The sequence below is a fragment of the Takifugu rubripes genome, unplaced genomic scaffold, assembly GCF_901000725.2.
Source record: "Takifugu rubripes unplaced genomic scaffold, fTakRub1.2, whole genome shotgun sequence".
Taxonomy (NCBI): Eukaryota; Metazoa; Chordata; class Actinopteri; order Tetraodontiformes; family Tetraodontidae; genus Takifugu; species Takifugu rubripes.
Genome location: NW_021821645.1, coordinates 28737 through 51472, shown reverse-complemented (window position 1 = coordinate 51472; position 22736 = coordinate 28737).

Genomic DNA, 22736 nt, shown 5'->3' with positions numbered 1-22736 from the left:
AAGTTGTCTGCTTCTTTGTTTACTTCCGGTTCCTGTCGCTAGTTTCCGGTCTCGTGAGCTCACTCTCGCTAGCTTGTCACTGACGGTGGTTGTCAGCGCAGCATCAGCGAGTCTCCAGCCCGGACGCGGCTCCTTCGTGCGTCCACAGAGGCTCCGTCTGTCTCCTACTGACTTGTATCTCTACATTTTGTCGTCGCTGCTGGTTGTCAAACGTTTGCTGGAACTTGTGGCGCTCGGCTGCCGGCGACGGCAACTATATCTGTTTTAAAGAAGCGGAGGAGACCGCGGAGGAGGTTCCGAGGATGAACCCTCAGTGCGCCCGCTGTGGGAAGATCGTCTACCCGACAGAGAAAGTGAGCTGCCTGGACAAGGTGAGCTGGATGACCCGGAGAAGCGTCCTTTTAGTCCGTTTTTGCGAGGATGACAGAAACGGGAACCTTTGGGCAGGTCCTGTGAAGTTGGACACGTCGGTGATTGAGAAGTGGAAGGAAAACGACCCTTAAATGTTGGGGTCCAGGGTTGTGTCTGGTTTGTCCTGCAGGGGGCGTGAGGAGCTCAATTGGCGGCAGCTGGTGCTGAGGCAGGCGCACCTGTGGGCAATTACCACCTGGAGGAGGGAGCGCCTGGCGATCAGGGCCAGAGTGTTGCGGCTTTGTTGCTCTGTCTTCCCGGCACGTTTAAGGGCTTCACGCCGTCTGCTGGACCTGAGAAGTGCAGAACCTGTCTCCCGAGCTCCCTGCAGTCCAGGAGGACTGCTTCTGCCTTCTTTGAGTGTTCCCCTGTCAATAAAACTCATTTGGACCTTTTTACCACTGTGTTCTGGCCTGCTCTCGGGTTCTGTTAAAACCCAAAATCTAACAGATACTTGATGAAGTGATTTTTTTCCAACAGGCAGTGTTTGATTAGAAACTCTTTCTGAACTCTGGTGCTCTGAAACATCTCTGCTTCCATTTTCAGCTGTTTTTATTCTCAATAACATCAAATCATCCATCCATCCAAATCGTGGTCCTGTTGGACCACCAAAGGACAAACACTTTCCATTTAGCACGGACAAAAAAACCCAAACCCTGTTTAGCAATGAAGCTGTGGGGAGAGTTTGAGGAGCGTTTCTGAGGAACACGCTGCCATATTGGGTCCAAGCTGCTGGGGTTTTTGTTGTTTCCAGGTGAATCGGTGGGCAGCGGCATTACCGCCTGTCTTTGCCCCCTCTCCCCGTGGTCGTGGTCACGCCGGGCATCTTTACTGGTCCCGTTTTAAACAGGTTCTGTTGGGAACAGGTGTTCTCCAGAACTGTATTCCAGGCTGCTGTGCTGAAGGGCTGTTTTCAGTAGCAATAGAGCCAGAGTGTGCCTGCTCCATATGAACCCCCCCAGGCCGTGCTTTCCTCCTGGCTGAGCCATAATCAGCTCTGGATGGACTGGTTCACGCTTGGACTGAGTCAAGATTTGATAGCTTGACTGATTCTTACAGTTTTTGATCAAAGCCCCATCTGCTGATTCCAGGAGATCTTTAAAGGATCTCAGAGCTTCAGATTTATGAAGCCTGCTCAGCCCCCGGCAGCGCTGATGAAACCATTTCATTCCTTCAAAAAAGCAGAACATGAAGCTCCAGAAAAGGTTTTTGGATCAAGTTTCCAACAGAACGAGGACAAGTGGGTAAAAGCGCCACTTTAAAGCCTCCAGGCCTCAGAAAACATCCACCTTTAGGATGCCTGACTTTAGAGGATCGTCGGTTCGCTCCGAGCACAAGAACAAACATGTTTAACCTCAGTCCAAGAACATCTGACCTGAAATGATCAGAAACCTTCAGCGTAAAAAGATGGTGGAGAGAAAGCTGCTGGGAGGTTCTCAGAAGAGAAGTGGCATTAAAGCCAGCTGGAAGAGTCCAGCCTGCTTCCTGCTCCTCCAAACAGGCGTCTCCACACCAACACTGAGGAACACGGGCTTCTGTTCTTCCTTCTTCTCTTCTGACTATTGTGTGTTTGATGAATGCAGCATCCACTCACTGTCCCCCCCCCCCCCCTCATTTACACTGCTCCTGGTTTCACAATGCTCCTCAGACAGATGCAACCAGAGACACTGATGCCGTCAGACAATAAACCTGAGTGTTTTTGTGTCCGGTTATTAACATGTTCCATGCTTTTCCTTCTGCAACAGTTCATCACACCTGCTCAGGGAAACCTCGGTGTAAAGGAGGTGAAGCCGTGCCTCAGTGACTCTACTTTGCTGTTTTAGAAACTAACACTTATTAGATGAATATACAGGGTGCACGTACGCGCACACGTGTGTATAAACACTTAATACACGCGTGTGCGTGGATGTAGACTTTTTAGTACTTTGGGTTCATAGACTTTTTAGTATTTTGCAGATACGTGTCTGTATATAAACCAGATCCTCCTGTAATAAAGAACTAAAGGCTGACTGTTGTCACGTGACCTGTCTCCGTCTGTGTCCGATGATGGAACCTGCCTGGAACATCTGGTCCACAGAAAAAGCAAAACAGCTCACACAACTGGTCCAGTTTAGACCCCAAAATGACAATAAATAATGAAAATGTGTGACGCAGTAGAACAATGGACGAACTTTCTATTGGTCATTGACAGTTTCAGTCATCGTCATCAGAATTCATCATAAATATTCAAACCAACAAACTACACACAGAAGCGCAAAGTTTAGAGCTTAAAGGGAGCGACAGGTGAAGATTTAAAGCTCAACGCAGCTGAAGAAGTTCCAAAATAGAGAAATATCATGTGGTGCTTTACCGCCACCCGGTGGACACGCCTAGAACTGCAGACAATAGTTAAACGCCCTCCGACACATTCTGACCTCTGCTGCTCCTCCTGGACTCCAGGGCTGCAGAAATATGCTGCTTTTACAAGTCTTTAAAATCTGTGAAGCATCATAAATCTTATTTATTTAACTAAATTAAATAATGGTGGGGAATAGTGTCCGAAAAGCGTCTTTATTTCAAAGTGAACAAGAACAGTTCGGTCCGCGTTCACAGAGAGGCGGAGAGACCTCGAGAGAGTCCAAAACACGTCCGCTCGGAAAACTCTCAAAAATAGTCAAGCCACAGAAGTCAGGGTTTGGCGATGAGGCCGAAAACACTCCGCCGCTGGCAGACGGGAGTTCTGTCCTTAAATCTAACGGGAGATTGAAGAGAGACCGCAGGTGCGTGTGTCTGCGGGGCCAGCTGTGGCTGATGAGCGGCTCCTCCACGCCCCCTGCAGGTAGAAACCCGCAACAACGGTCCCAGAAACTGGGAACCCAACAAACCAGTTTTTCAAAGTATTCCTTTCAGACTAAGCAGGAAGACTGAAGACCGACAAGGTGAGTGGAAACGAAGAGTATTATTGAAAAGAATTGACAGTTGTGTTTGGAGATAAAAATCAAGATTTGAATCAACTAGACTTCATATTTAGTTTTAGCACAAAGCATCATTATGCATTATAAATGAATAGTTCTTAATTAACTTTGTTATAGTCTGGCTTTAGTTATAGTTGAATAGTCTTTCTAAGTGAAGTTTAGTTTATTTTTCTGCTCTTTGCGACTGATTCTAAAAGAACTTTAAACCCTCCCAGAATGCTTTAATGGTAGTAATATATACGCCATAAAGCTGTTGATTAGGTTTTAAAAGTGAAACTATTCTGTTCAGACGAAGCAGGAAGAGCGACATTTTGTGACAGGTGAAAAGCTCTTAGAGTTATTAGAGTTGTTCAACAGTCCAGGTTACAGCTGGATATTTTGGTATTACCTGTCAAACAACATCTAATCGTGGGCAAGTTAGCATCTCTCAGCCGGGCCAATTTAAGACAATAAACTTTCAAAATAACTAAGTAAATAAATCAATACAGGATCACAGGACACCAACAGGATTTTGGTTCATGTTGCACGTTTTCTCACAGTGGTTTATTGTTCTATGTTGTGGAACCACTGTGACAGAAATGCAGGAGTGGGTGTCATTTCTTTCATCTATTTTAAATAGAGCAGTGATCTTTGAGGACTTGGATTATAGAAATAATTGAAGAGGGGAACAAATGAGGGAAGTTAAAAAGTCCTGACTAGTATGTTTATGTAGCACCAGATAATTTAGTGGCTGAGCTGAAGACAGTCCTTTCACCATGTTGGCCTGTGGAAAACCAGTGTTGTCGGCCCCATGGACCAGCGTCCCCGTCGTTGCCGGACCACCGTTGGCCACCAGTTGGGTTTTGGGATCAAAGTGGGGGCATTTCCTGTATCCGGTTCTCCTCACGGATCCATGACTACAACATGTTGCTGCAAGTGCAGAGACGTTTGCTCTGGAAAGAACTTTAGAGCACATTCAGTGCTGCAGGAGGGGCTGGAAAAGGTGCCAGTTCTTTTCTCACTGCAGGGAACAGTTAAAAAAAGCAGCTTAAACTCTGAAAACATGAAAATGATACAGAGACATCATTGATTTATTGATTCAGTTGTTAGCCAGAATGTATTAGAAATGTTCCTGTTTGATAAAAATGAGTGAATTGGGATTATTTAACTCCAACCTCTACAGATTATTTACCTTCATCACAGTCTCATCACTATTTCTGATGTTTCCTCAGGATGGACGAGGACAGAGCAGAGTCCACAGTGCCCAGCTGGGTGTCCCTGAAGAGTGACCACTCCAAACCTGGATTAATAAACTTCAGAAGTTCAGACCAAATGTAAGAAAACTAAAGTGTGATGATGTGTTTGTGTGGCACCCTTTAAACTTTGGTATTGGACCTCAAGGCTCACCTTTAAAGTAAGGTTTTCTGAACCACATAACTCTGCCTTAGAACATTTCACAACCATACAAAACATCATTTTGTAGGTATTAGCCTCCACTATCGTGAAAAATTAAATTAATGAAACGGTGCACCAACATGTCAGGCGTTCGCTCCCATTAACTCCCATGTTAATTTTAGCGTGGTAAATCTTTTAAAACTGAAAATTGCTTCTGTTTTTAACTGGTCATTTCTCCTACATGGGTTAACATCATCTCACAAAAATTCCTAGGCATATATTTTAAAGTTTCCCAACAATATCCATCATTGCAGAGTGCTCCAGCTCTCCATTTAGATACGGATGTCCCCCGCCTCCCCCGGGACATGGTCAAAGCTCTCCCGGAGGGGTGAGTTGAAGCTCCTTTTGACAGAGGACTCCGCCAGCGTTCCCAGCAGACCCTCACAACACGTTTGGGTCTGGCGGGTCTGTCCGGCATCCTTCCCCACCAACAGAGCCAACTCACCACCAGGTGGTGATCAGTTGACAGCTCCGCCCCCCTCTTCACCCGAGTGTCCAGAACATGCGGCCGCAAATCCGATGACGCGACCACAAAGTCGATCATCGATCTGCGGCCTAAGGCGTCCTGGTGCCAGGTGCACATGTGGACGCCTTTATGCCTGAACAAGGTGTTTGTTATGGACAATCTGAGACGAGCACAGAAGTCCAATACCCTCCTGGGTACCCCCTTATCGTGGTGGAGGGGTTTGCCTGTCCCAATGATCCTAGGAGCTCCGTTGTCTGGGGCTTTATGCCCCTGGTAGGGCCACCCATGGCAAACAGGTCCTAGGTGAGGGACCAGACAAAGCGTAGCCCAGGACCCCCTAATGAAGAAAAATAACATTGGTCTCAAGTTTCCTTTGCCCGGATGCGGGTCACCGGGGCCCCCTCCTGGAGCCAGGCCTGGGGTCGGGGCACGTTGGTGAGCGCCTGGTGGCCGGACCTCTGCCCATGGAGTCCGGCCGGGCACAGCCCGAAGAGGCAACATGGGACCCCCTTCCCGTGGGCTCACCACCTGCAGGAGGGGCCAGGGGGGGTCGGGTGCATTGTGTGTTTGGTAGCAGCCGGAGGCAGGGACCTTGGCGGTCTGATCCCCTGCTGCATAAACTGGCTCTAGGGACATGGAATGTCACCTCTCTGGTGGGAAAGGAGCCTGAGCTGGTGCGCGAGGTTGAGAAGTTCCGACTAGATATAGTCGGCCTCACCTTGACGCACAGCAAGGGCTCTGGAACCAGTCTTCTCGAGAGGGGTTGGACTCTCTACCACTCTGGAGTTGCCGATGGTGAGAGGCGACGGGCAGGGGTGGCAATTCTGGCTGCTCCCCGGCTCAGTGCCTGGATATTGGAGTTTATCCCAGTGGATGAGAGGGTAGCCTCCCTTCGCCTTCGGGTGGGGGGACGGATCCTGTGGCCCAAACAGCAGTTCAGCGTATCCACCCTTTTTGAAGTCCTGAGAGGGAGAGCTGGAGAGTGCTCCTCCTGGGGGCTCCCTCCCCCTCCTGGGTGACTTCAATGCTCACATCGGCAGCGACAGTGAGACCTGGAGAGGTGTGATTGGGAAGAACGGCCCCCTGATCTGAAATGTTCCTGTGTGATAAAAATGCAGTGAATTGGGATTATTTAACTACAACCGCTACAGATTATTTACCTTCATCACAGTCTCATCACTATTTCTGATGTTTCCTCAGGATGGACGAGGACAGAGCAGAGTCCACAGTGCCCAGCTGGGTGTCCCTGAAGAGTGACCGGTCCAAAGGTGGACTAATAAACTTCAGAAGTTCAGACAAAATGTAAGAAAACTAAAGTGTGATGATGTTTTTGTGTGACACCCTTTAAACTTTGGTATTGGACCTCAAGGGTCACCTTTAAAGTAAGGTTTTCTGAACCACATAACTCTGCCTTAGAACATTTCACAACCATAAAAAACATCATTTTGTGGGTATTAGCCTCCACTATCGTGAAAAATGAAATTAATGAAACGGTGCACCAACATGTCAGGCGTTCGCTCCCATTAACCCCCATGTTAATTTTAGTGTGGTAAATCTTTTAAAACTGAAAATTGCTTGTGTTTTTAACTGGTCATTTCTCCTACATGGGTTAACATCATCTCACAAAAATTCCTAGGCATATATTTTAAAGTTTCCCAACAATATCCATCATTGCAGAGTGCTCCAGCTCTCCATTTAGATACGGATGGGTAAGACATGGCAGGTCTGTGCAGCTTGTTCTGCCACACTGTTCCACCACATGTCATGAAAATTCATTAAAAAGTCTATTTATAAGGCTCCTGGTTCTAATAAACCCATAGACAACAATATCAGTCATTTCTAAATGGTTGAAATAAGCTTTTGAATACGCGTGACCTCTGTGCTATTTAATGATCAGTTTCAGAGACCAGACGACTGTATTTGGAGCATAAATGGAGAACTTTTGTTCTATTCTATGAGTTTATATTCCTGATTTGGCACTTTTATTTTTAACATAAATTCACAATGAGGAAAAGCCACTAAACACTTAGATCAAATACACTTTTCTCCAACTAAACGAGCTTGTTAGAACGTAAATAACTTTATATTTTTTGCTCAGTGTTCATTCAATCTTCAACTGTCAGAGCAAACTGAAAGTAGAAGTGAACGCAGCCTTTCTTAGGCGTTGCTAACGCCCAGTAGACATGTATAACCACTATTCCCATTTTTGACAGCTATCAGAAACGGTCTGCTTCCATTGGAGATTCCTCCTGTCCCGAGGGTGAAAACAAACGGAGAACTGAACTGCAGACCGCCGACCTGAACAACAGCGTCTCACGTAAGCTCGTACATTTGTATTTATAAGATACTTTTGGGTCGGAATAAAGGAACAACTTGTGTATTTACAATGTGCAAGAGAAGATCCAGAGAGCTCTTGTTTGGTTCCACTGGAACCCCTGGACCCTCTTCAGACCTTCCTAAATGCTTAGACAGTATTTAGCAACATTTAGTCATTTAGTTCTGGAAAGTGTTAAAGAGTTGAAGGCAGGTGACCTTTACAGGACAATGGGTCTGCTGAGTATGATGTGCTTGGAGAAGGTTTGATGTGTTTTTCTAAATATCATCCAGCTTTTAGCAGCTGTTTAGTCCAAGCAAACTCTTGGAAGACATGGAAATGGTTGTTATAGACTAAATTACATTGAAACCCAATGAAATAAAAGAATAGGTGTACATAAGAAGACATAACATTTCAAACTGACAGTAAGATGGGTCATTACCCGACTGTTGCTTCTATCATTCAAACATGACAGAATATTTTCCAGTTGAGGACATCTGTGTTACTGCTGTAGATGACAATTGTAAAAGGATTTAAAAGATTGTTTGTTTTAGAGGGTGGTGAACTGCAGGAGGTGATAGAAGGTCATAAGATGAGTCTGAAGAGAAGATGTGAACATGTGACTGAAGGAACTCATGAAGCAGGAAGTGGAACCCTGCTGAACACGATCTACACTGAGCTCTACATCACTGAGGGACAAAGTGAGGAGGTGGACACACAACATGAGGTGAGACAGCTTGAGAGAACCTCCAAGAAGAACATCCAGGACACTCCAATCAAGTGCCAGGACATCTTCAAAGTCTTATCTGAGCAACAGAGACACATCAGAGTGGTTCTGACCAACGGTGTCGCCGGCGTTGGAAAAACCTTCTCAGTGCAGAAGTTCAGTCTGGACTGGGCAGAAGGTTTGGAGAACCAAGACATCAGTCTGGTGCTTCCGCTCTCATGCAGGGAGCTGAACTTGATCAGAGATGAGCAGCACAGTCTTCTCTCACTGCTTCATGTTTTCCATCCAACATTACAGAAGATCAGAGCAGAAGATCTGACTGTCTGGAAACTTCTGTTCATCTTTGATGGCCTGGATGAAAGCAGGTTTTCACTGGGTTTCAACAAGCATCAGGTCATCTCTGATGTCACACAAGTATCGTCAGTTGGCGTGCTCCTGGTGAACCTCATCCAGGGGAACCTGGTTCCCTCAGCTCTCATCTGGATCACCTCCAGACCTGCAGCAGCCTATCAGATTCCTCCCTCGTGTGTTGACAGGATCACAGAAGTACGAGGCTTCAATGACTCCCAGAAGGAGGAGTACTTCAGGAGGAGGATCAGTGATGAAGATCTGTCCAAGAGAATCATCTCACACATCAAGGCCTCCAGGAGCCTCCACATCATGTGTCTGATCCCAGTTTTCTGCTGGATCACTGCTATAGTTCTGGAGGACATGATGACCAGAGACCAGAGAGGAGAGCTGCCCAAAACCCTGACTGACCTCTACTCACACTTCCTGATGGTTCAGATAAAGAGGAAGAAGCAGAAGTATGGAGGAAAGCAGAGACCAGAGGAACTGACTGAGGCCGATAAAGAACTCCTTCTGAAGTTGGGTCGGCTGGCGTTTGAACATCTGGAGAAAGGAAACATCATGTTCTACTCAGAAGACCTGGAGCAATGTGGACTGGACGTCTCCGAGGTGTCGGTGTACTCAGGAGTTTGTACAGAGATCTTCAAGAGAGAGAGTGTGATCTTCCAGAAATCAGTCTACTGCTTTGTTCATCTGAGCATTCAGGAGTTTCTGGCTGCCGTCTACATGTTCCACCGTTCCACCAGGAAAGACACAGTGGTTATAAATCAGTTCCTAAAATATTCTGAACCAGTCACATCTCTTGATGGCTTCCTCAGGAGAGCACTCATGAAATCTCTCAAAAGTGAAAATGGCCACCTGGACTTGTTTGTTCGCTTCCTTCATGGTCTCTCTCTGGAGTCCAATCAGAGGATCTTGGGTGGACTGTTGGATCAGACGGACAGCCATCCAGAAACCATCCAGAAGGTCCTCAACAACCTGAAGGAGGAGAACAGTGATGAAATCTCCCCAGACAGAAGCATCAACATCTTCCACTGTCTGATGGAGATGAAGGATCAGTCAGTCCATCAGGAGATCCAAGAGTTCCTGAAGTCAGGGAAGAAATCAGAGAGGGAACTGTCAGAGATCCACTGTTCAGCTCTGGCCTACCTGCTGCAGATGTCAGAGGAGGTTCTGGATGAGCTGGACCTGCGGCAGCACAGAACCTCAGAGGAGGGACGACGTCGCCTGATTCCAGCTGTGAGGAACTGCAGGAAGGCCGAGTAAGTAAAGATTTCTGGGGCCGGACATCGGCGTTTAAATCAAGCGAGTGGATCATGTCAGGTAGCAATACCCCCTCCAGTGGTCATTCCTCCAATTCTTTATCTCCATTGCAGCGTCCATAAATTAAAAACAACAATTCATCCAGAAATGTTCAACACTGGCTGGATATAAGTTCAAAGGTCAATCCAGACAAACCAACATGAGGCAGGAATAATAGGAGCCACAAGTTAACTGACTATCATGAAATTACTGTCATGTCATTAAATCACTTTTGTTTGTTTGTATACATCGTATTATAACGACAGAAAAACACATTTTAACTAATGACACGTGACTATTTTGCTTCATTTGTTCAACGTAAACACAGCCGGCCTCGTTGGTTTAAATGGGTGTTTTAGGTCTTTGTGGCGGTTCCGTTTGGAGCCTTTATGTGACCCACAAAGTTGTTTGACCCTTTCCACACCCGTTAGGTGGCAACTTCATCACTAGCAACAAAAGGTGCAGTGAAAATGATTTGAAGGAAAACAGGCAGATATAACAGAAGCTGAGGGCAATCGATGCAACCAGAGACTCTGATGTCATCGATCGGATCGCTGAATTAAGACTTGACGCACCATCGTACAAATTGGATGAAATGCAAAATATCCAAAGAGCCGATAGACAGATAAAAAGATGCACTTTTCTTTAAACCATTTGCTACAATCATTTTAAATATTGAGTAATTATGAGCTGTTCTAAAATAAGACAAATGTTGAGAATAATTCAGTTGCATTTCAGATCTGATGGTCGTTCAAACTGTTGCTCTACGGTGTTGAATTTAGCTTTTCCAGGAAATGAGCTACATTTGTGTTGAGGTAGATTCTCAGATAAGTTGATGAGAAATCCCAAAGTCTGACACACTATTTTTGTTTCATACACAACAGACTGTCTGGTAGTTTTCTTTCAAAGAGTCATTGGGAAGTTGTGGCCTCAGCAATGACGTCAAACCCTTCTCATCTACGGGAGCTGAGCTTAAGCTGGAACCAAAGCCTGACAGATGCCGGAGTAAAGTTACTGTCTTCTGCAATGAAGCATCCAAACTGCAGACTGGAGACGCTCAGGTCAGTCAGAGATGATCCAGTACTTTCCCAGGTGTAACTAGTTAGACAATAAATGTTTCCATGTTTGATCTTTGTTATAAACGTAGTGTTACAGTTCTCAGAAAAAAGACCACACAGGACAGATTTGCAGTATTAAATTGGTTGTGGAAATCTGTCCCATGTGAGGATGGTCATCAATGACTAGAAAGGAAGTATCAGTTGCAGATTTTTCTTGTTTGATTTTAGGCTGGCCACAAAACCGCCCAAACATTCAGACCAATCAAAAATGGTTCTTCCTGTCTTTTAAAGATCAAAAGGAAAACTAGCAAACCCAAAAAGAAAGCTGCTGCAGTGTGCCATGCCCCTTCTCTACTGAGAAAAGCCATCCCAAAAAAGAGAAAAGCCCAAGTGTGAAGTGAGCACCCTGTTAAACCTTGGTACCGAAAGCCTGCAGTCATTCTCATCTTAGGTGGCTTCATTCCAGCCAGAAGCCCAAACCTGCCTCCCTCTTAAAGGGGCAGCAGGTCAGTCCAACCACAGAAACCTTCATGAAGATCTGAAGCTTTCAGCATCCACAATTGTTGCACCTCACTTCCATTGGAGTCCAAATCAGAAGTCAACAAGTTGATTCTACACCGATTCTACACAATGCAACCATTTTAAAAAGGTTTCCATGCATAAGTTTTCACACATTTTTAGATAAATCTGTTTGTTCATCGCCTCCTTCTTTTGTAATGGTCATTAAAGAAAATGACCTTATTGGAGTTTTTCTCCTCACAAATATGACTTTCTATGAATGATGCAATAAATGCAGCTTGCAATCTAAGACAATATGGAAGTATGTGTATATAATAGTAGTGGAAGTAGCTCATAAAATGATACATTTGCTCTTCTCATCGAATCTTTCTATGTTATTAAAGAAAAACCTGCTCTTAGTCAACAACATCTAAGACATCAACCAAAAATCCTAATTTTCTACAATATAATCTAAAACAGTAGAGAAGACTCTTTCTGCAGAGACACTGGTGGCAGGAATGCAGAAGTATCACCTGCTCAACTTGGAAGGTGGAGCAGAAACCACCAGCTGAGAAGGTCCTCAGCGAGAGGAAGTGGTGGAGAACCATGAAACTTGCTAAGCTCCACCTCAGCTCCAGAGACGGGCTGAGCTGGAGCTGTGGCACCAGGTATCGCCCAGAAGAGCCTCCAACAAACAAGCTCTTCTCTTGGGAGGAGAGGGCTTTGAATCTCAGCTCAGTGTGCTTGTCTCTAGTAGGTGGCAGCTGCACCTTTTCCTGAGGTCCTTGTTGATGCCCTGAGGGGAATTGATGCTCCTGCAATGTTTTCTGGCAGCATTGAGCTTGCAGTGGGGCAACCAAACACACTGGGGGGGGGCTCTCTTTCCTTCTCTCATCTGGAGAACAAGTGACACCAGCCGCCAATCATTGGTGGAGAAATGTGCAGTCAGGGGAACTATGCGTCCAGACTATAGCCACCCTTCCAGCATCCAGCAGTGTCTAAAACCTTTGATTTGGTTTCACCAGAGAGTGTAGGGATTGCAGGGTCGCTGCAGCATCGCCCACAAGCTATCAGGAGTGGGTCGCTTTGTCCCAACTCCTGACAAGAGTTGAGTGCTATTGAGAAATGAGGTCTCACAAACTTGGAAGGTATTTTGACCTACACACACTTTACATACGCTGTAGATCTTGTCCAACCGCCCTGAAAGAACCCAAAATAGGAACATACGGCAGATAAGCCGGTGCAGGACCAGAGGTTTGTTGCTTGTAAGCTGTGTTTTGCTCTGGTACATGTTGATTTTTATTTGTCTTCTCTCAAAATAATTGTTATTTTAGACTACGTTACTGCAGTTTATCAGAGACCAGCTGTGATTCTGTGGCCTCAGCTCTGAAGTCCAACCACTCCCATCTGAGGGTTCTGGACCTGAGCTTCAACCCGTTGCAGGATTCAGGAGTGAAGCGGCTCTGTTCTGGACTGGAGAGTCCAAACTGTAAACTGGAGAGGCTCAGGTCAGTCTTCATTTTTCTACCTATATACCAGCTGCTAAGATGGTGAAGTGAGGCTGTTCTCAACACTGCTGTGATGCACCACATTAAAAAAATTCCTTGTAATATCGTGAATTCAGGTCTGACCCAACTAAGAACTAACGTAGGTTTAGTACTGACGCAGATAACATGCAGACCTGCACCGTATAACCTCATCCTGCACTTTTCAGGTTGATTAGCTGCAGCTTATCAGAGATCAGCTGTGGCTCTCTGGCCTCGGCGCTGAGGTCCAATCCCTCCCATCTCAGAGAACTGGACCTGAGTGGGAACCAGCTGAAGGATTCAGGAGTGAAGCTGCTCTGTGGTTTTCTCCACTTTCGAAACTGCCGACTGGAAACTCTGGGGTAAACACCATTCTCAAAAATGTCCATTATTCCATCCGAGGGTCCTCACACTTTCTGAGTGTGTGTGTTGTGCCCAGTTCCTTCAGGAGGGAGGGCCACACGGGGACCACTTATTCATGATAAATTGATTTAAGGACAATGAAAAAGCCGACAGATGGTAACCAAAATTAGACAAAACTAGGTGAGGGTGCCTGGTAGACACCAGCCAACGAGGAGGGAGATGGTGAGGGAGACAGGAAGTCATCTAAGACAGGTTGTGCCTTTAAAGATGAGCCACAGGTGAGATGGATCTCCATGATGAGATGGGAGGGAAAGAGGTGGGAGAACCTGGGAAGAGTGAGGGCCAGAACAATATATATTCTCCTTTGGAACAGTGCAAACCTGAGAGGTTGGAATTGTGGTAATTACATATTACTATCATTTTTTAACCTGTAACTAAATTAAATATTTACAGATCATGCCTTTGATTAACCTTTCAGATTAATACTGGTTTCACTTATAACCTTATAAAAGTTTCCCTTCTTTATTTAGATTAATTCACTGCATCTTATCAGAGATCAGCTGTGGCTCTCTGGCCTCGGCGCTGAGGTCCAATCCCTCCCATCTCAGAGAACTGTACCTGAGTGGGAACCAGCTGCAGGATTCAGGAGTGAAGCTGCTGTCTGATCTCGTAGAGAATCCACACTATGGGCTGGAGACATTGAGTCATTTCTGGTAGAAGCCAGTCAACTCCCGCTCATCTGCTGCATCACTCACTGACCACTGGTGAAGAGCATCTGTGGAAACATCTGCCGTCTACTCCCTCCATAGATGAAAAATTCAGTTTTTAAAAAGCGCTGGTGGACTTTCAGGAGATCAGTCGAGCTGCTGTCTGATCTCGTAGAGAATCCACACTATGGGCTGGAGACATTGAGTCATTTCTGGTAGAAGCCAGTCAACTCCCGCTCATCTGCTGCATCACTCACTGACCACTGGTGAAGAGCATCTGTGGAAACATCTGCCGTCTACTCCCTCCATAGATGAAAAATTCAGTTTTTAAAAAGCGCTGGTGGACTTTCAGGAGATCAGTCGATGGTCGACAAAGCAGAAGCAGCTTCCCCTTGAAGTTAAATTAGTTCCTGGTATCACACAATGCATCTTTATAAAGTTCTAAATGGCTCCTCGGCCACTCTTATAAGCATGAAAACATTCCCTTAATTGTCTCTTCAAATGTCTGTATTATACGTTACTATTTTACATCATGCCTTCAGAATCTTTAGGGTTTAGTATTTACTGTCTCTGTGACATGGAGCATTGGAATATTTCAGCTGCAGCCAGCAAAACCCCATCAGAATGACGGCTATCGGTGGGAACCACAGGTCATTTGACTTTAGTCAGTCTGGTAAATGTTATAGGATTTATTGCAATCTAATATAAACTAATAAGAAATGTGGGAAATAGGAAATAAAAAGAAGCAAAATGACCAAATAAATCTCCCATGAATACTGTAAATTTAAAGATGTCAAGAATGGAATATCAGCTTAAATGGAATCAAACATAAAGGGAAAAGGCCTCCTTTAAGTTTACTGCAAAAAACCCCACAAAAGCAAGAGCGACACGCGCCAAAAACGTCTCATTCTCTCTTCTTTCTCCACTCATTCTTTTATATTCTCTTAAGATAATGGGGACGGAGTCGTGTGATAACAAAACAAGCTAATTGGGGACTATATTTTTGTTGCAAGAACTTTGGCTCTTCAGAAGTTTCTATGTTGGCTTCCACAGATTGTGCATCCACTAGAAACTCAGTGTTTTTGAGGAACTACCAGGAGTGGCTGGAGTGGAGGCCAATGACGCTATAGCTACATATAGCTACATATAGATCACCGTTATCCTCAACCCAAAAGACCACCAGTTGGCGCAGCAATACTAAAGATAGGAGGTTGTTGTTGTTGCGCAGACGCGGAGTGATATCACGCACAAACGTGCCCTATGTTCTATATCCTGTATGTTCACGACCAAAGGGCGCACCGTATTAAAAGGTGCAGCCTCAGTTACGGTGCTGTTTCTGTATTTAACACATACATCAGGCGCTCCGGATTATAGGGCGCAGGCATGGTAAAACATAGCGCTACCATAGCTTACATGCATGCCCGTCTGTAGTGGGCCGCTCACAGCGGGAGCCCCGTCTGTAGTGGGCCGCTCACAGGGGGAGCCCCGTCTGTAGTGGGCCGCTCACAGCGGGAGCCCCGTCTGTAGTGGGCGGCTCACAGCGGGAGCCCCGTCTGTAGTGGGCCGCTCACAGCGGGAACCCCGTCTGTGGTGGGCCGCTCATAGCGGAGCCCCGTTTGTAGTGGGCCGCTCAGAGCGGGAGCCCCGTCTGTAGTGGGCCGCTCATAGCGGGAGCCCCGTCTGTAGTCGGCCGCTCATAGCGGAGCCCCGTTTGTAGTGGGCACTTTTTTCTCCACCAAAAACTCCATTACCGCGTTATATATGTCAACTCCCCTCGTTATATATGTCAACTCCCCTCGTTATATATGTCAACTCCCCTCGTTATGTGTCAACTCCCCTCGTTATATATGTAAACTCCCCTCATTATATATGTCAACTCCCCTCGTTATGTGTCAACTCCCCTCGTTATATATGTCAACTCCCCTCGTTATATGTGTCAACTCCCCTCATTATATGTGTCAACTCCCCTCGTTATATGTTTAAACTCCCCTCATTATATATGTCAACTCCCCTCATTATATATGTCAACTCCCCTCGTTATGTGTCAACTCCCCTCGTTATATGTGTAAACTCCCCTCGTTATATGTGTCAACTCCCCTCGTTATATATGTCAACTCCCCTCGTTATATGTGTCAACTCCCCTCGTTATATGTTTAAACTCCCCTCATTATATATGTCAACTCCCCTCATTATATATGTCAACTCCCCTCGTTATGTGTAAACTCCCCTCGTTATATGTGTCAACTCCCCTCGTTATATATGTCAACTCCCCTCGTAGTTGTCTTTAGGGGCAGTAGTGTGAGAAGTTCTTCTCTTGTGGAGAAAGAAACTTTCGTGGTGAAAATGATGTGTCTTCTTTCTTTTTTCTGCCATCTTTTTATGGGTCAGTCATCTCCTCGTTTTGGCTGCGCCCGCTCGGCTGTTTGGTCGTAGCGATCTGCGTAGACGCTACGTTTTGGTCATGCGCATCATACTGACCTTTGAACTATACTAGGTCATAGTTCATTTATATTAAACATTTTTTTTAATATATTGTTATTTCCAGTTTGTAAGTGTGATTTAAACAAGAATCGCAAACAAAATAAATGAGATGCAGCTCATTGGTAAGTGGTGCTATTTGAGCTATTTTTAGAACAGGCCGGTGGGCGACTCATGTGGTTCTGACGGGCGACCAGGTGCCCGCGGGCAACGTGTTGGTGACCCCTGGTCTAGTGAACCAAACTGAACCAACTGAAAACCTAACAAATATTTTACAATATGATCAGATAAATAAAGCAATAGTTTCTTATGGCTCTGTCAGTCATTTTTAATTTTCAAGAGGCACAAAAGACAAATTTGCTTTCTATAAAAATCCCATGAACATTAAATGAATGAAGCGGTATTATTCAAGGCACCATCAGTAGATTTTCTCATTTAGCAAAAGTGGGCTAAATTTACTTCAAAGAAAAAAATTATAACAGCAATTTTCTATCATTCACTCAACTGAAATATTTTCGGAACATAATTGGATTGAAATACAATAACATAAAGTGCAAAAATCTATTAACCAAAAACAACACTTTCTTCAAGGAAAAGGCACATGTGCAGTGAAAAATATTTAACTTTTAAACTTGAGCTGAGTAATAATTGTAAATGTGTTATTGCAGCTTAATGTTCACTTGTTTGAGGCTGATACTTGGTGGTGTCTCATCTTTTGGACGAGTTCATCAATGTTGGGGGTCCGGCTCTGAGCTGAGGAACTCCTCACAATTGAGTGAAGGTGTTCAGCAGGAAGTCCACTTCTGTGTGATGTTTTGTCCAGCTTCATCAAAGAAAGCAGTTGTTCCCGCAGGTCTGTGCTGCCCAACACAGGCAACGTTGGAGCAGCCTGGATGTGTGTCGGGGAGGAGACGGGCAAACTCCGCAGCACCCACTGCCCCATGTGTTGCCTTCAGGGCATCACTGCATTGGAGCTCAATCACCTCCATTTGGAGCTTTGCTGCTGAGCTTTCCACCTCAACCTCAAACGGACGGCTGAGCAGTTCAAACCTGCTTTTTGGTGCTTTTAAGTCAGTGACTCGGCGTGGGAAGTCAGCGGCGAGAACCCTCATTTAATCAGCAAACTGTGCTCGGGAACACGCTGGTAGAGAGCTTCTCTTTCAGGGTCTGGCAGCTGGGAAAGTGGCTCAAGTTTCCTTTGTGCATCTGTGCCTCCCACAGAGTGCGTTTGGTTCTAAAGGCCTTCACTGTACTGTACATATCAGAGGGGACACCACCCCGACCCTGCAGCTGCAGCTTCATTGCATTCAGATGACTCGGAATGTCCCACAGAAAAGCCGTTTCACACAAGAACCTTTGGTCTGGGAGTTGAGTCGTGTCTTTCCCTTTGCTGTCCAAGAACATCCGATCTCCTCAGGAAGCTGGAAACATCTCTGCAGCACCTTTCCCTGGCTTAGCCATCGCACCTCAGTGTGATGGGGCAAATCACCACGCTGCGTTTGCCACTGGCTCAGAAACGCCTTGAACTGGCGCTGAATTAAACCTTTTGGAAGTTCCCTGCGTGCGTGATGGTGAACATTCCATGTTCCATGTTCAGGGCTTCAGCACACAACGATTCCAGGTGTATGATGCAATGATGAGCTGTCAGTTCAGCCGTAACGTTTTCCTCCTGCATCTTCTCCCGTATCTTGGCCACCAGTCCACTCCTGTGTCCACACATGGCAGCTGCTCCGTCTGTTGTCCAACCCACCAGTTTTTCCCGAGGCAGCTCCATCTCATTTCCACATCTTGACACCTCTTCATACAAATCCTGTCCTGTGGTTGTGCCGTGCACAGGACGTAACGCCAGAAACTCCTCTGTCACGTTGAGGCTGGAGTCCCCTCTAATGTCGCTGCTCTCATCCACAGCCAGGGAAGATGCCATGAAATCTTTCCCCTTTTTCTCCAGCTGCTCTTTTAGATTGAGGGACAACAATGGTGTTTCTGCTCAGGCTCCCGTTTCAAAAGAGTTGCCTTTTGTCTGGGCAAACTTGCTCACAAACTCTAAGCATGCAGTGTTTGATGAAATCCCCCTCTGGAAATGGCCGGGCTGATTGAGCGATCTCTTCTGCCAGAATCAAACTGGCCTTGACAGCAGCCTCGCTTTGAGATTTGGCTTTTCTGAACAGAGCCTGTCCAGATTTGAGGCCTGGTTTTAACTCCTCAACCTTCTGTAGCGTTTGTTCCATGTCCATATTCTTGTCTTTGTCCGCGTGTTTAGCTTCATGATGCCGTCTCAGATGATATTCTTTCATTACCGCCACCCTTTCTCCACACAGAAGACACCCAGGTTTCCCAGCTGCCTCCGTGAACATGTACTCCCACTCCCACCTTGTTTGAACCCCCGGTTCTCAGTGTCCACCTTCCCTTTTGCCATTTTATGGGTATCTGAAAGTTAACTTTTGCTGTTATGCTAATGACTACTGATAAATAATGAAATGAAGCCACCTCCCGCTCAGACTGTCACCGTTGCATTGTGGGAAATGTAGTATTGGCCTGTGTAAAACATCTGCGGCCTGTGGGCCGGTTCTAATAATAAATCAGTATCATCCCAGGGGCCATAGAAAACCCTCGACCTTGACTCTGACATATGAGCTTTAAATTATTTCTTTTGACTCCCATTTATTTGGCTGTTTGGATATCATCTTTGCTAGTGTGTGTGTGCGCGCATGCTCTATGGAACTGGCATAAAGGATGTTAAAATTAGTCTAAATTAGTCTAAATTAAATAAAAATGCATCCATTCATCATTCCCAACAGGCGGTGTGTGATTAGAAACTCTTTCTGAACTCTGGTGCTCTGAAACATCTCCGCTTCCATTTTCAGCTGTTTTTATTCTCAATAACATCAAATCATCCATCCATCCAAATCGTGGTCCTGTTGGACCACCAAAGGACAAACACTTTCCATTTAGCACGGACAAAAAAACCCAAATCCTGTTTAGCAATGAAGCTGTGGGGAGAGTTTGAGGAGCGTTTTTGAGGAACACGCTGCCATATTGGGTCCAAGCTGCTGGGGTTTTGTTGTTTCCAGGTGAATCGGTGGGCAGCGGCGTTACCGCCTGTCTCTGCCCCCCCCCCCCCCCCCCCCTCTCCCCGTGGTCGTGGTCACGCCGGGCATCTTTACTGGTCCCGTTTTAAACAGGTTCTGTTGGGAACAGGTGTTCTCCAGAACTGTATTTCAGGCTGCTGTGCTGAAGGGCTGTTTTCAGTAGCAATAGAGCCAGAGTGTGCCTGCTCCATATGAACCCCCCCAGGCCGTGCTTTCCTCCTGGCTGAGCCATAATCAGCTCTGGATGGACTGGTTCACGCTTGGACTGGGTCAAGATTTGATAGCTTGACTGATGCTTACAGTTTTTGATGAAACCCCCATCTGCTGATTCCAGGAGATCTTTAAAGGATCTCAGAGCTTCAGATTTATGAAGCCTGCTCAGCCCCCGGCAGCGCTGATGAAACCATTTCATTCCTTCAAAAAAGCAGAACATGAAGCTCCAGAAAAGGTTTTTGGATCAAGTTTCCAACAGAACGAGGACAAGTGGGTAAAAGCGCCACTTTAAAGCCTCCACGCCTCAGAAAACATCCACCTTTAGGATGCCTGACTTTAGAGCAGGGGTGGGGAACCTCCGGCCTCCGGGCCGTATACGGCCTCCGAGACCATTTCTACCGGCCCGCAACACAATAAGATTTTTATATTTTATATGTGCACTTATACAGTGGGACCGTTCGCTAAACTCCGCGAGCTGCGAGTAGCAGCGGTAGCGTATTTTTACCCTTCGTATCCTGAAATTTCTTTCATAACAAGAGGAAATATTTTCCCGTTTTCTGAGATAAAACAGACGGTTATTTTATGTCCGAGTCAAGGTCAGGGTCAGTGAACACAGCATGTGATGTACGTAGTGGGCTGGACTGATTGACACGGACGAAAAATGTATAGCGAAACACGCTAAACTCGACGAGTTGAAAGGAGAGATGAGTTTGGATAAAATTAACGCTCTTCGTCGGCGTTTGGAGGCTCAACAAGCAGCGTTCACACGACCATGTACCGACAGAGAGAATATTACGCGTGCAAGTTTTGTGGTGAGTGAATTAATAGCCACGAAGCTGAAACCTCACGCCGAAGGAGAGTTCGTGAACGCGCCTCGTAGGCGCCGCTGAGGCGCTCGCGCCGGACAAAGTAAAATTGTTTCAAAGCGTGATTTTTTTTTCGTGAATAACTATTGAACTAAGACATATATTATGATTCCAGTGGGTAACGGTATGTTTTTATGGTCAAGGAATCTAAATATGTAGTCAAAGTATATGTGGGACTAATATTTATGGTGGAAATCACAATATGCCAGGAATTGTTGCGCATGGCGGAGGTCTGCGCTCTCCGAGTGCTTTCTAGTTGTTATTATTGTCTTTATCGTTCTTTCTTTTCATTTATTTTCTTGATTATCTTGTTGTATTGCAGTTTTTGTGAGTAGAGGCCTCGAACAGGCCCTTATGGGTCTCTTGCCTCAACTCTGCACCTCTTTTTTTTAAAATTGTTTTGTATGATCATGAAAACATATTTTACTTGTTTGTCATTTTATTCTATTTTTTTGGTGATTTTATATGCATGTGTGCTAAATAAATAATTCAAACTCAAATACAGCAATCATGAGACTTAGTAACACAGTGGTTATAGACTTTTTTTTGTCTTTTTTTTGCATCCCTAGGTATGTGTTCATAATAGTATGGCCCTCGGAGGACTTTATAAAAATTGAAATGGCCCCCGATATGAAAAAGGTTCCCCACCCCTGCTTTAGAGGATCATCGGTTCGCTCCGAGCACAAGAACAAACATTTTTAACCTCAGTCCAAGAACATCTGACCTGAAATGATCAAAAACCTTCAGCGTAAAAAGATGGTGGAGAGAAAGCTGCTGGGAGGTTCTCAGAAGAGAAGTGGCATTAAAGCCAGCTGGAAGAGTCCAGCCTGCTTCCTGCTCCTCCAAACAGGCGTCTCCACACCAACACTGAGGAACACGGGCTTCTGTTCTTCCTTCTTCTCTTCTGACTATTGTGTGTTTGATGAATGCAGCATCCACTCACTGTCCCCCCCCCCCCCCCCCCCCCCCATTTACACTGCTCCTGGTTTCACAATGGTCGTCAAACTGGTTTCACCAGCTTCACATCAGTCCCTCAGAAAGCTCAGATTTGGAGATAGTTGCCTTTTTCGGATTGTCTCGCCCCGAATTTCAGATGGGAAGATTTTTTTTTTCTTTTTCATTTGGAAGACAAAATGTTCAACATGATAATTTTTGAAGAAATGAAAATACGACACGAGAGGTCAGAAGGTTGGGCGGAAGTTTTCTGGTCTTGTGGAAGGATGAAACCTTTGAACTCTGACAGTTCAAAGCTGAAGAATGAGATGATCCTCCCCAAAGGGATGGCGAGGTCCAGACAATAAACCTGAGTGTTTTTGTGTCCGGTTATTAACATCTTCCATGCTTTTCCTCCTGCAACAGTTCATCACACCTGCTCAGGGAAACCTCGGTGTAAAGGAGGTGAAGCCGTGCCTCAGTGACTCTACTTTGGGGTTTTAGAAACTAACAGTTATTATATGAATATACAGTGTGCACGTATGCGCACACGTGTGTATAAACACTTAATACACGCGTGTGCGTGGATGTAGACTTTTTAGTACTTTGGGTTCATATACTTTTTAGTATTTTGCAGATTCGTGTCTGTATATAAACCAGATCCTCCTGTAATAAAGAACTAAAGGCTGACTGTTGTCACGTGACCTGTCTCCGATGATGGAACCTGCCTGGAACATCTGGTCCAGAGAAAAAGCAAAACAGCTCACACAACTGGACCAGTTTAGACCCAAAATAATAAATAATGAAAATGTGTGACACACTGGAAAAACTATTTGTCATTTATAGTTTCGGTCGTCATCAGAATCCATCATAAATATTCAAACCAACAAACTACACACAGAACCGCAAAGTTTAGAGCTTAAAGGAAGCGACAGGTGAAGATTTAAAGCTCAACGCAGCTGAAGAAGTTCCAAAAAGGAGAAATATCATGTGGTGCTTTGCTGCCACCCGGTGGACACGCGTGGAACTGCAGACACTAGTTAAACGCG